The 15,371-nt window shown below is 32.0% G+C and overlaps 1 protein-coding gene across 1 annotated transcript in view; it reads left to right on the plus strand.

Moving 5' to 3' along the window:
• Positions 1 to 3,702: 3,702 nt before the first annotated feature.
• Positions 3,703 to 15,371, plus strand: part of LOC145260255 (mpv17-like protein 2) — an 80,106-nt gene continuing 68,437 nt past the window's right edge. Inside the window, exon 1 of the mRNA XM_080118084.1 lies at positions 3,703 to 4,444. The gene's annotated coding sequence lies outside the window, so the exon portion shown is untranslated. The remainder of the gene's footprint in view (positions 4,445 to 15,371) is intronic.

The following is a 15,371-nucleotide window of genomic DNA, read 5'->3' on the forward strand; positions in this document are numbered from 1 at the left end:
GAAAACAAGACTACAGCTTTATTTTTAAACTTTTATTGAAAAATCAATTCAGATAACATGATTATGTAGTAGAGCTGACATTTATTCAATGTAGTTGCCTTCAGCCTTAATCACTACCTCGATATGGGTCTGGAACTGGGAGCATGCCTTTCCATAAGTGCTGGTGGGAGCTCGGCGAATACTCGATGGATGACGGCAATCAGGCTCGTTTTCGTGATGTGGAAGGTCATGTTGGTGACGTTCTCCATGTATGACCAAACAAAGTAGTCCAGCAGGTTCAGGTCGGGGAAGCAGAGAAGCCAGTGAGAGAAGGATACAAAGTCGTAGATTTCCTTCTAAGCTAAGCCTGGGTCTCTCTGAACTTGTGAGGTTGTGCCGAGTCCTGCTGCCACACTGTGGGTCTGTCAATGACCACCTGATTACACCAAGGGATCACCACACTCTTCAACACATCCAGGTACACTTTGGTGTTGAGCTTCAAGCTGACTTTGAAGATGTGAGGTGGCATGATGCGACCCTCACTTGAAACCAAAGACCATAACCGTGGCAAGAAACTTTGTTTTCATCACTCTGAGCACGTCTGTGTTATGTATGGCAATCCAGCGATGGTTCTGGCTGTTGTGCATCTGGTTCTGGTAAAAGTTCTTTTTGTTTGAAAAGAACTAGAACATGTTTGGATTCTTGCAGTTTGGTGAGTAACCTGACAGACGATTAATCTGAGGTTCTTTGTCTTCTCAGTCAACTCCTAAATCCTGAACCTTTATCTCATTTTTTCCCACTTAAGTCCCACTTCCACTTAGAGATGGCCCTGCATGATGTAGATCATAAACACACCAGAAAACAGTCAGTAGTCTACTCCTACAAAGAATTGGGAGACTCTTAGATGTTTATATGAGCTTATCAAGGAAAAGTAAAATCTCATCTTACATTTTGATTGAACTAACACAGTCTGTACTGATACAATAATACCAAATTAAATATACTAAAATTTGATATAAAACAATATTTTTAAATCTCTACGAAAATTTCATGATTTTTTTCATTCATGCAGGCAGCATCACTGATTAACTATAAAAACAATGTTACAGAGCAAAGAGATATTTTATATTGTTCTTCAATTTTTAATTACATTGTCATAAAATTTCAAATTAAAAAAAAAAAGAAAACAGTCAATTTTAAATTTTAAAAAATTAAATCCTACAATTTGATTATTTTGTTTTATAGCATGTCAACCATTTATTTATTTATTGGTAATAGTTATTTAATGCTGAATCTAGTTATTTTGGTAAAAGCGTTTATGCTCCAAGTTCTTTGTATCTTGAAATATTTATTGTGTTTGATTTGTTTTGTTTTATGGCATATCAACCTTTTTCAGATTATTTAATGCCAATTCCAGTTATTTTAATCAAACTTTTTATGCTTCAAGTTCTTTATATCTTCAAATATTTATTCATAGTGTTTGGTTTGATTGCTTTGTAGAAGAAAAAATGTCGCTTTTGACTTTGCAGAACATGACTGAGTCTGTAAAGGAAATGTAAAAAGAAAAACAATAACATCAGCGTTTGGTGTATTTTAGGTCAGCAAGCCAGTATCTTCAGATAGCCTGATTAGGTAGCATCATGATTAAATCCTACAAAAAAAAGTAATTTTATTGTTAATTGTTTGATAAGAATTGTTTTTAAAAAACAATTTATAGGTTTTTACATCGTTACTAAAATATAATTAAAATGAAACGAATGATTTATTTTTGATAGAATTTAAAAATAAATTTTATTATTGAAAAATAACGGTTAACATTTTATTATTTAGTAAAAACATAACCAAAATATAAATGTCGAAATTAAGCATTGTGCCTTTCTCCTATCCGATATATAATTTTATTTTAATATTTCTAAAACTTAGAATTGTGCTCACACAGCTCTATGCCACTGGCATATCTAAATAAAAATCTAGAAAACTTAGAAATCTAATCACAGACGTATGGAACTCAGAATGAGAGCGGTCTATATCAGTGAACCAAATGATTCAGTTTTAAATTCCAAACTTAACAACTCTGCATACTGCATCCATCCAGCTTTTTCCTGCTGCGATCAGATCTTTTTCAATTATTTGCTTCCGGCTGATTTTTGTTCTTCCTTTTCTTCTTTTGCTATCGTTGGTCAACTGAAGGATTTAGTAAGGAATTTGTTCTGGAGTCAATCTTAGTGAATGTCCGAGCCAGCCTAGATGTTGTTTCCAGATTATTAACGGTACCAGCCAGAATTCCAGTAAAATTACAACTGAAATCACTTGGGCAAAGATGAAGAGTAAACCAACCAAAATATCACGAACATAGAAATAGCCAAGATGAAACAAGTGTGAAACATAAATACAGCATAAAATACATGTTCTTGTCTACAAGTTAAGATAAAACATACTCTAATCAATAAGCGTTCTATGACTGGACTCTTTCAAAAGTAAAACCTCCTATTTTTTAACTAAAAAAGTTGAAGAGCCATGAAGATGGCAATTGTACTATTAAGCGAGTGACTTTTGTGCTTCATAATTTATTTTTCTACATAGTCACCACCATTTTCAATGCACTTTTGTCAGGAATTTAATGATACATCTCTGCTTCTGATACACATCTATGACAGGGGTGGATTTCTTAGAGCCTTACACCGTCGATATCTGCAACAGATATTGGACAGAAGTGTATGTAAAGATGCATGCGTGAGAGGGAATTTCCATTAGGTCTCAATAATAATAGCTAGCAGGACCTGAGGAAATTCCACATTGGCATCTTTCATATTTGCTGCTGGGCATTCTGCAGACGTTCGACATGAATGGAGACCTAGTGATATACTTGTAACCCTTTTGTTAAAACTGTAAAAGTATTTATTTAATCTGGTTAATGTGGTGTCAGAATATATCTGGTTATTACAGTTTATCTCTAATATCTTTATAGGAGTCTGTGACATATTTCCATTGTATGGACGCCCGGCATGAATGGAAATCCCACGATATCGTTATACCATGTTTAGATAGAACAGATACTACCCTTGGATCTTAGCCAGAGGACTAAGAAAGTATATTTTGGCTAGGTTGAGGAAAAAAAAGGAAGCCTTGATTTCTTTGCTGCTGCAATTGCTGTTGAAACTCCTCACACGTGTTATGAATGGCAGAGAGAACTGATAAACACATGTTGTCTTCAATGCATGACAAGCAAAAGAGCGAATTCAAAAAAAAAAAATGCTCTCAAGGGGTTGGGGGAGGAATCTAAAAGGAAAGCCTGTGATTGGTTGTTTTTTCATCCAATCACAGGGCACCCCGTTTGTGACTCCTTAATAATTTCAATACATGTGTTGTATGGAAAGACATATGAAAATTTTATTATGATGACCTTAGAGGAAGATTAAATCTAGACAATATGTGCAGAATATGAGATTATCATAGTATAGATACTTGAAAGAATGGCTGAGAGTTCTTGGGTTAGTAAATGTAGACCAGTTAAAGTAGCAGGTCCAGTTCACAGAGGAAGGCCAGTAAAAACATAGGAGGAACTGAGAAAATGGACTCGACAGAAAGAGGAATAAATGAAGAGCTGGTTTCAGATAGGTTAGTTTGGAAGTCAATTTCTTAAAGTAAAACAGACGTTAAACCAATGATGATGATCATCATCATTCCAAAGATACTTTATTGTTATTATCTTTTTCTAGGTTTAATTAAAAACATTTTTTCTCGTTATTTTTTTCATTGTCTTATTTATTTCATTATATTTTATTTATTCATCACTATTTTATACTAACAAAAACTATGGTCCTTTTGGTCACATATTTTTTTATTTTTATATATGAAGAACTAATATACATATTACATTCCCCCTAGTAAGAAAGAAGCAATGTCTAGGAGGATGGTATGACAACATAACAGATACTACACTACCATCCTAAAACGAGAAGGCTTTTCAGTAAGGTTCCGGCTCCGATTTCCGATGGTTTCATAACACCAGAACATATACTACATTAACTCCTCCCCGCTCGAAGGAGGAAGTAATACCCGGAAGAAGGGTGGTCGCATGACAACAAAACAGGTACTACACTACCCGCCTTCTCCAGGACTGAAAAAAGGGAAATAGTATAGTTGCAGCTTCAGACAAACGAATACCAAATCTTAATAGATAGTGTTCTTTTAATTTGGATAGAAAATCCATTGCAAGGGAGATAATTCTTAGTAGCATTTACTTCCCTTGAATTTTTCAAACGGAAGTTTCCGTAATCTTTCTTCTTTCTTTCTTTCTTTTTTATCTCGGTTGAAACTTCTATATCAGAATGCTGATTTTCATTGCCTCATCATTCCGTTAACAAAAAAACAAAAAAACTACAGGATTAATTGAGCTTTGAAATGAATGAATGAATTGTTTGATCGGATCCAAAGCCAAGCACCTAAGAAAGAAAATCGTTCAGTTCGTATTTACTTTTTCCTGATTATTATTGTTTGTTTTTGTTTGTTTTTTGTATCTTTAAACACGTGTTGTGTCCAAGTGATGTGATGTTTATAACAATGCTTATCTTTCTGGATCGGAGCAATTTCATTACAGGTGATTATTAACAATTTTTACAAATACTAATGGTGCGAAAAACAAAAAATTAAATAGTCAACAAATAATTGTTACCACAAGCAAAAAAAAATAACTTTTCAACCTTAGTTCAACGTTCTACCTGCATAATTCGTGAAAGCAAAAAAAGAAAAAAAATGTCAAAAAATAAGTTTATTATTTTTTATTATTAAAATTAAACAAAAATATTTAAAGAAATGTAAAAAAAAAAATCGAGTTTTTCTTTATTGTTTCATAACACAAGATTTGTCAAAAAAAAAAACAATTGCTTGAAACAAAAACACCTACATGATTTCGCACTTCGCACCTGAAACAATAAAAAAAATAAAAATTAAATTGTATTAATGTTTACATTTTTATAAATTAAGTTTTTTGTTTGTTTTTTTTTAATTTATTAACGTAGACACAGCCAAAAAAAAAATGAAAAAAAAAAAAAGAAAAAAAAAATTTTTTTCGAAAAAGATAAAAGCCTGGATTTTATCTTATGAAAAGCAGAATATAAAACTTATTTTACTATTTTTAATAAAATTTTAAATTTTTCAAAACAACATTCATTCACCGCCATTTTTGTCTCAATAGATAAAACATTAAAATATTAAAAAAAAAAAAAAAAAGGTTTTTGAACCAATTAATTTGTGTGTGTGTGTGTGTGTGTGTCTAAATAAGATTTAGCATGATTTCTTATAAGAATATGCAAAAATATTGGTAAATATCCAGATCCGCTACAACAGAACACCGACCACTCTAATTTGTTTTTTATAGGTAATTGAGGTCGCTGACAACGAATCTGGTAGTCAAACTTGGGGCAAATTTACCATTTGCATGGTATTTACCCCTGAACCCACGAACTACTTTCCACCATTTTGCAGCTTCCGTTTACGCTACGCGCATGCGCGCTGTAGCATAAACGACGGCTTCACCAAGCAAACTAAGTTGGGAGAAGGTGGGGATCCAGAACATAGAATTTTCTAATTTTCAAAAATACATTAAAGCACTTTTTGGGTGGAAAATTTAAAATTAGCTAAAAAAGAAATAAAGCAAAAGGAAAGCACTCCAAGTTGGGAAGAGGGGGAGGGGTAATTTATCTGGGGGGGGGGGTCCTGAAACATAGAATTTTCAAATTTTCAAAAAGTAACGCACCGACATTTACCAATTAGAACACCATTTAACATTTTTCGAAGATTTTACTGTTTACATTCGGCGCGAGCAGAGGGGGGCGGGTGTGGTGTTGGGGCGCGGTAAAAATGGCAAAAGGGAATGACTCGGTAAAAATGGCAAAAGGGAATGACTAGGTAAAAATGACAAAAGTAAATAACTAGGTAAAAATGGCAAAAGTGAATACCCAGTTATTAATGGCAAAAGTGAATAACTAGTTAAAATTGCAAAAGCCAATAACTAGGTTAAAATGGCAAAAGTGAATAACTAGTTAAAATTGCAAAAGGCAATAACTAGGTTAAAATGGCAAGAGTGAGAATAACTAGTTAAAAAAGGAAAAAGTGAATAACTAGTTAAAAACGGCAAAATTGAATAACTTGGTAAAAATGGCAAAAGTGAATAACTAGGTAAAAATGGCAAAATTAAATATCTAATTAAAGATAGCAAAATTAAATAACTAATTAAAGATAGCAAAAGTGAAAACTTGGCAAAAATTGCAAAAGTGAATACCTAGTTATTAATGGCAAAAGTAAATAACTAGGAAAAATGGAAAAAGTGAATAACTTTGTAAAAATGGCAAATGTGAATATTTTTTTTTTTTTTTTTTTTTTTATTCAATTTTCACCCCAAACAAGGCACAGTGTCACTTTGAAGCAGGGGGCTACTATTAGGGAATTAATTAGCGGGGTCATTATGAAGGGAGAAGAGTAGAAAGATGTTTGTTAACATTACACTTGAACTTCTGCATATCATTGCAGTTGGGAAAGCAGAATCCCGGAAGGGAGTTCCAAAGACCCGCAGTTCTGGGGAAGAAACTATTGGAGTAAAAGGCTTTCTTGCACCTAGGGATCTCCACTGTAAAGGGATGAGACTTAGTAGCTTGTCGGGTTTGTCGGGGGTAGTTACGTCGGGGAGGTACAAGTGTTTGCAGTTCGTCAGAGCATTCACCATTAAAGTATTTGTAGAACAGGCAGAGGGATGCAACATCTCGTCGATGGGACAGAGGTTGAAGCCCAGATGACAGTTCAGGACCTATCAGGTTTGCGACTCTTTTTTGAACCCTGTCCAGGAGCGAGAGACAAGCAGCAGATGCACCAGCCCAGATGTGACAACAGTACTCCATACATGGGCGAATGGTTGCCTTATAGAGGTATAGGATACTGGCAGGCGTAAGTAGTTTTCTAGCACGGTAGAGGGAGCCAACCTTCCTTGCAGCAGCCTTGGCAATGCTCTCAATGTATCTATTCCAGTTCATATTCCCTGTAAACGTTAGGCCAAGGAGTTTAAAAGAAGTACTTTCAGGCAATGTGTTCTTGGCCATTGCTATTGGTGGTAGAGAAGGTTTCTTGTAGTTATTGAAGGAAACAAGCTTAGTCTTAGCAGCATTGAATGAGACCAACCATTTTTGTCCCCATTCCACTACGGATTGGAGGTCATCCTCTAGTGTTTCTGCCATTTTCTTGGATATGTGTTCATTTGTTTTCCCCTCATATCTGTTATAGAGAGTGGTGTCATCGGCAAATATACCCATCTCCGAAACAATATTTTCAGGGAGGTCGTTTATGAATATCAGGAACAATAGAGGTCCAAGGATAGACCCCTGAGGCACTCCCGCATTTATGTCATATTGTTTGGATGTACGTCCGTCGAGGACAACTTTGATTTTTCTATTACTTAAGAAGGATTTAATTACGTTATGAATTCTTCCAGTGATTCCATATGATCTAATTTTCCTTAGAAGACCATCGTGCCATACCCTGTCAAAAGCCTTAGATATATCAAGGGCCACCGCTCTACCCTCCCCTGTTTTATCCAATGACGGTATATACGTTCAGAAACTACAGTTAAGATATCTGCTGTTGAACGGGCTTGCCTGAATCCATATTGTTTGTCAGTCAAGAGTTTAGCAGCTGTTAGGTGCTGGACTAGGGCTTTATTAACTAAGGACTCAAATATTTTGGCGAAAAGCGGGAGGAGGCTAATGGGGCGATAATTTAGTGGGTCAGTTCTTTCACCAGAATTCTTGAAGACTGGTACCACAGAGGCGGTTTTCCAGCAGTCGGGAAAACAAGATTCGTTAAGGCATTTATTGTAAAGTTTGGACAGAACTGGAGCAACCTCGGCAGAGCATTTTTTTAATAGCACAGCCGGGATGAGATCTGGTCCACATGCTTTAGAGGTGTCTAGGTTTTTTATAATAGCATGTACCTGAGAAGGGGTGATTTTCAAGTCGTCAAGTGTGGCGTCTGTTCGCAGAGGAAAATCAGGGAGTGAGTGGTGTACCGAGTTCAGTGTGGAGTTTGAGGCAAACCGACTGGCAAGCAGATTAGCCTTGTCAGTTGCCGTGCAAGCAACCTCATGATTGTTTGTTAGTGGGGGAATAATTGACTGTCCATTATTAACTACGCTGTTGTAGATTTTCCAAAAATCCCGGGTTCCTAATTTCTGTGCTTCGATGCGCTTTCTGGTGGTTTCAGAGTAATCTGACTTAGCTGTGTCTATCACTCTCTTACAATTATTTCTAGCTTCTATAAACTTCTGTTTATTTGAGCTGGACTTATGTCGGTTGAATCTGCAGAACGCATGCTGCCTTTGACAAATGGCAGCTGCACAAGCAGAAGTAAACCATTGGGGGGAGTGGGGCTTGCTATAGTATTTCCGTGCGGGAACATGTGCTTCAATAGCAGTTTTGAACCATTCAGTTGTCTCATTTGCACACTGTTCCGCTGGAAGAGTAAAGATATTTTGCCATGGGGCATCTCTGATGAGCTCCCTGATGGCTTCCCAATCAGCCTTTTTGTAATACCTCGTTGTTTTGAGTAGTGGGTCTTCAGTTTTAGGGCGAGAATTTAGGCTGATTTCTACCATTATCACAGCGTGATCAGCATTCCCGAGTGGGCTATGGGCATTTGTTGTACAGTCATTGGGAACTGTTGTCAGAAAGAGATCTAGAAGTGAGGCATGTTGATCGTGCTGGTCTGGGAAACGTGTCGGAAATGTAACCATCTGAGATAGGGAATGAGATATAGAGAAGCTATATGTGGCGCTACCAGCTACGTCTGTGTGAATATTAAGGTAAATATTGCAAAAGTGAATAACTTGTTAAAAATGAAAAAAGTGAATAACTAGGTAAAAATGGCAAAATTGAATTACTTGATAAAAATGGCAAAATTGAATTACTTGATAAAAATGGAAAAATTGAATTACTTGGTAAAAATGGAAAAGTGAATATTAAGGTAAATATTGCAAAAGTGAATAACTTGTTAAAAATGACAAAAGTGAATAAAAGAATAACTTGGAAAAAATAGAAAAATTGAATAACTAGTAACCATGGAAAAAGTGAATAACTTGGTAAAAATTGCAAAATTTAATAATAAGGTAAAAATGGAAAAATTGAATAACTAGTTTAAAAATGGCAAAAGTGAATAACTAGTTTAAAAATGGCAAAAGTGAATAACTAGTTTAAAAATGGCAAAAGTGAATAACTTGGTAAAAATGGCAAAATTAAATAATAAGGTAAAAATTGCAAAATTTAATAATAAGGTAAAAATGGAAAAATTTAATAATAAGGTAAAAATGGCAAAAGTGAATAACTAGGTAAGAATGGGCCATTCAATGGCAAAAGTGAATAACTAGGTAAGAATGGCAAAAGTGAATAACTTGTTTTAAATTGCAGATTAAATAAGTAGTTAAAAATGGCAAAAGTGAATAACCAGGAAAAAATGGGAAAATTAAATAACTAGGTAAATATGGCAAAAGTTAATAACTTGGTAAAAATGGCAAAAGTGGATAACTAGGTAAGAATGGCAAAAGTGAATAACTAGGTAAAAATGGCAAAAGTGGATAACTAGGTAAAAATGGCAAAAGTTGATAACTAGGTAAAAATGGCAAAAGTGAATAACCAGGAAAAAATGGGAAAATTAAATAACTAGGTAAACATGGCAAAAGTGGATAACTAGTTTTAAATAGCAAAAGTGAATAACTAGGTAAAAGGACAAAAATGAGTAACTAGTTTAAAATAGCAAAAGTGAATAACGAGGTAAAATGGCAAACGTTAATAACTTGGTAAAAATGGAAAAAGTGAATAACTAGGTAAAAATGGAAAAAGTTAATATTAAGGTAAATATTGCAAAAAATGACAAAAGTGAATAAAAGAATAACTTGGTAAAAATGGAAAATTTGAAAAACTAGTAACCATGGAAAAAGTGAATAACTTGGTAAAAATTGCAAAATTTAATAATAAGGTAAAAATGGAAAAATTGAATAACTAGGTAAGAATGGCAAAAGTGAATAACTAGTTTAAAAATGGCAAAAGTGAATAACTTGGTAAAAATGGCAAAAGTGAATAACTTGGTAAAAATTGCAAAATTTAATAATAAGGTAAAAATGGCAAAAGTGAATAACTAGGTAAGAATGGGCCATTCAATGGCAAAAGTGAATAACTTGGTAAGAATGGCAAAAGTGAATAACTAGGTAAGAATGGCAAAAGTGAATAACTTGGTAAAAATGGCAAAAGTAAATAACTTGTTTTAAATAGCAAAAGTCAATAACTAGGTAAAAGGACAAAAATGAGTAACTAGTTTAAAATGGCAAAAGTGAATAACGAGGTAAAATGGCAAAAGTTAATAACTTGGTAAAAATGGCAAAAGTGAATAACTAGCAGTATCAGAATTTTGGGGACATTCGCAGGCGAAGTCGCCATTTTGAATATACACCTATCTTTCTTTCAGATTTTAATAATAGTAAAACGTAATTTAAACCCGTAAATTTTATTTCAATAAATCGAGCAAAGACCAAATTTTAATATCATAAAAGCTTTAATAGAGAAATAAACAATTTTATTTATTTTTCCGTGGATTTCTTCACTTAACATTCGAACAATAACATTACTTGAATCTTACGATAATTATTTTAACGGCAAAATAAAGAACTTACCTGGTTAATGAGTAAGATATGCTTTCTTTTAATCTTCCTGTATGAGAATTTATTCATATTTATGTATTATAATCCATGTATTTTTAAATGGAAGGATTTTTCCAACACATATCGTGACAACGCGTGTCTTTAAAGCAAGTTGTAACGACACCGGAAGTGAAAAATTATCTCTTACTTATGTACGGAGGCCTATAAGTGTAAAAAAAACACACTAATTCAGAAACCTTAATAATCTCGATATTGGATTATATTGAATAAAGTGTGGAATTCTTCATATTTACAATATATGATTAAACAAATATGTAATGTAATAATAACAATAATAACAAACCAAAACACGTCTTCTTTATAATATAAGTTTTTTATTCCGTTTTGTATAAAATAAACGAAGGTAACACTTTAGGATTGACATTTCCTATTTTGCAATGTAAGTAAGATTTTAATCAAATAATTTCTTATAAATTCTTCAAAGATGTGAGAAATTAAGCAGAAAGACAAAGAAATTCCATTTGCATTTATTGAAATAAGAAATTGAGTTTATTTTAAATTCAGTGGGAACAAATTAAGATAAGTTTGCAAATGTCTTTAAAACAAGAAAATAAATAAAATTTTCCAGCGTACATTTTGAAATCAGAATGAAAGTTTAAATAATTTTATTAAAAACAAAATAAGAAAATATAAATTCTCTTTAGACAGATTTAAATTCCAGAATAAAAAGTTTTTCAATATTTGTCTTTTTTTTTTTTTTACAAGAAAATAAATTTTTCCAGCAGACAGTTTGAATTCAGAATAAAAGGTTTGGATTCAATTTTTTGTAACAATAAAATACGAAAATCTAAATTTCCTTGGACAGATTTATAAAACATGATAGAAAGTTTGCAATTTTTTTTTTTTTTTTACAAGAAAATAAATTTTTCCAGCAGACAGTTTGAATTCAGAATAAAAGGTTTGGGTTCAATTATTTTTAACAATAAAATAAGAAAATCTAAATTTCCTTGGACAGATTTATAAAACATGATAGAAAGTTTGCAATAATTTTTTTTTTTTACAAGAACTGACTTAAGGGAGATAACTTGTCCGGTTTTTTTATTATTGTGCCTTGACGCTATCGTAGAAAAAATCTGATAGTTTTCATTTTTTCAATAACACGAATTACTATATGACGCAGATGTTCATTGGTATTTTTCTTTTTTTAATATCTTAAAGAAATACCTGAATATTTTTTTTATTATACTATACATCTGCATAATCCGAATTCGTCTTCTTTTTTTTATATATCGAAAAAAAGGAAACCAGGAATTAAATATAATTATATAAACTGATCGACTATTAATTACTGGAACATTCTAAACAAAAATTAAGCTTCCACGTAAAAAAAAAAAAATAACACGTGGTTATCGAAAAAATCTGATAGTTTTCATTTTTTCAATAACACGAATTACTATATGACGCAGATGTTCATTGGTATTTTTCTTTTTTTAATATCTTAAAGAAATACCTGAATATTTTTTTTATTATACTATACATCTGCATAATCCGAATTCGTCTTCTTTTTTTTATATATCGAAAAAAAGGAAACCAGGAATTAAATATAATTATATAAACTGATCGACTATTAATTACTGGAACATTCTAAACAAAAATTAAGCTTCCACGTAAAAAAAAAAAAATAACACGTGGTTATCGAAAAAAGAAGGATTTAAATTTTGGACTTTACCGGTAAATTACCAGATAAGTGATATTTTTTGTTGTTTTAAATTTGAGTATTTTATTTATTCAGGTTTTATCTTCAATTTGTGATATATAAAACGTTTCAAGCAAAATTAATTATTAAATTTCTCATAGACATTCCAAAATGGGGGGGGGTGAATTTATAAAACAACGTTTGTCTAAAATATTATATTTAGTTTATCAGAAAGAGCATAAAATTTTACATTCACCCTGAAAAAAACGTAACAATTGAACGAATAAGAAAATTTTGATAGATTTTTAAAGTTTACAAATTGAAAAATATTCATCTCATAAAAATCAATTGATTTCATTACGTAACAAAATGGCTTCCCAGAACGCACGCACGCACTTTGTAAACAATGTTTTTTAATTAATGAAAAATAATATTTCTATTATTTTTTAAACAACTTAAATAGTTTATTTTGGAAGCATATTCTATAAAGAAAATAAATAACCCACTTTAGAAAGAGAAATTACGAGTTTTCTATATTTTAATCGCAGTTTTCTGTTAGGGGTGTCAAAAATTCCCCCAAAATTCTGATACTGCTAGTGAATAACTAGGTAAGAATGGCAAAAGTGAATAACTTGGTAAAAATGGCAAAAGTGAATAACTTAGTAAAAATTGCAAAAGTGAATAACTTGGTAAAAATTGCAAAAGTAAATAACTAGGTAAGAATGGCAAAAGTGGATAACTAGGTTAGAATGGCAAAAGTGAATAACTAGGTAAAAATGGCAAAAGTGAATAACTAGTTTAAAAATGGCAAAAGTGAATAACTTGGTAAAAATTGCAAAGTTTAATAATAAGGTAAAAATGGAAAAATTTAATAATAAGGTAAAAATGGCAAAAGTGAATAACTAGGTAAGAATGACAAAAGTGAATAACTAGGTAAGAATGGCAAAAGTGAATAACTAGGTAAGAATGGCAAAAGTGGATAACTAGGTTAGAATGGCAAAAGTGAATCACTAGGTAAGAATGGCAAAAGTAAATAACTTGTTTTGAATTGCAAAATGAATACGTAGTTAAAAATGGCAAAAGTGAATAACAAGGAAAAAATGGGAAAATTAAATAACTTGGTAAACATGGCAAAAGTGAATAACCAGGAAAAAATGGGAAAATTACATAACTAGGTAAACATGGCAAAAGTGCATAACTAGTTTTAAATAGCAAAAGTGAATAACGAGATAAAATGGCAAAAGTTTATAACTTGGTAAAAATGGCAAAAGTGAATAACTTGGTAAAAATGGCAAAAGTGAATAACTAGGTAAAAATGGCAAAAGTGAATCATTTTTTTTAAATTGCAAAATGAATAAGTAGTTAAAAATTGCAAAAGTGAATAACTAGGTAAAAATGGCAAAAGTGGATAACTAGGTAAAAATTGCAAAAGTGAATAACTACGTAAGAATGGCAACAGTGAATAACTTGGTAAAAATGGAAAAAGTGAATAATTTTTTTTAAATTGCAAAATGAATAAGTAGTTAAAAATGGCAAAAGTGAATAACTAGGTAAAAATGGCAAAATTTAATAATAAGGTATAAATGGAAAAAGTTAATAATAAGGTAAAAATTGCAAAAGTGAATAACTAGGTAAGAATGGGCCATTCAATGGCAAAAGTAAATAACTAGGTAAGAATGGCAAAAGTGGATAACTAGGTAAGATTGGCAAAAGTAAATAACTAGGTAAGAATGGCAAAAGTGGATAACTAGGTTAGAATGGCAAAAGTGAATAACTAGGTTAGAATGGCAAAAGTGAATAACTAGGTTAGAATGGCAAAAGTGGATAACTAGGTTAGAATGGCACAAGTAAATAACTAGGTAAAAATGGCAAAAGTGAAAAACTAGGTAAAAATTTCAAAATTTAATAATAAGGTAACAATGGAAAAAGTTAATAAGGTAAAAATGGAAAAAGTTAATAATAAGGTAAAAATGGAAAAAGTGAATAACTAGGTAAGAATGGCAAAAGTGAATAACTAGGTAAGAATGGCAAAAGTAAATAACTAGGTAAGAATGGCAAAAGTTAATAACTAGGTAAAAATGGCAAAAGTGAATAACAAGGTAAGAATGGCAAAAGTAAATAACTAGGTAAGAATGGCAAAAGTGGATAACTAGGTTAGAATGGCAAAAGTGAATAACTAGGTAAGAATGGCAAAAGTAAATAACTAGGTAAGAATGGCAAAAGTGAATAACAAGGTAAGAATGGCAAAAGTGGAAAACTAGGTAAGAATGGCAAAAGTAAATAACTAGGTAAGAATGGCAAAAGTGAATAACTAGGTTAGAATGGCCAAAGTAAATAACTAGGTAAGAATGGCCAAAGTGAATAACTAGGTTAGAATGGCAAAAGTAAATAACTAGGTAAAAATGGCAAAAGTGAATAACTAGGTAAGAATGGCAGAAGTAAATAACTAGGTAAGAATGGCAAAAGTGAATAACTAGGTAAGAATGGCAAAAGTAAATAACTAGGTAAAAATGGCAAAAGTGAATAACTAGGTAAGAATGGCAAAAGTAAATAACGAGGTAAAAATGGCAAAAGTGAATAACTAGGTAAGAATGGCAAAAGTAAATAACTAGGTAAGAATGGCAAAAGTGAATAACTAGGTAAGAATGGAAAAAGTAAATAACTAGGTAAGAATGGCAAAAGTGAATAACTAGGTAAGAATGGCAAAAGTAAATAACTAGGTAAGAATGGCAAAAGTGAATAACTAGGTAAGAATGGAAAAAGTAAATAACTAGGTAAGAATGGCAAAAGTAAATAACTAGGTTAGAATGGCAAAAGTGAATAACTAGGTAAGAATGGCAAAAGTGAATAACTAGGTAAGAATGGCAAAAGTGGATAACTAGGTTAGAATGGTAAAAGTGGATAACTAGGTAAGAATGGCAAAAGTAAATAACTAGGTAAGAATGGCAAAAGTGAATAACTAGGTAAGAATGGAAAAAGTAAATAACTAGGTAAGAATGG

This window comes from Euprymna scolopes, chromosome 3 (genome assembly GCF_053919585.1).
Source record: "Euprymna scolopes isolate OS-2025 chromosome 3, ASM5391958v1, whole genome shotgun sequence".
Taxonomy (NCBI): domain Eukaryota; kingdom Metazoa; phylum Mollusca; class Cephalopoda; order Sepiida; family Sepiolidae; genus Euprymna; species Euprymna scolopes.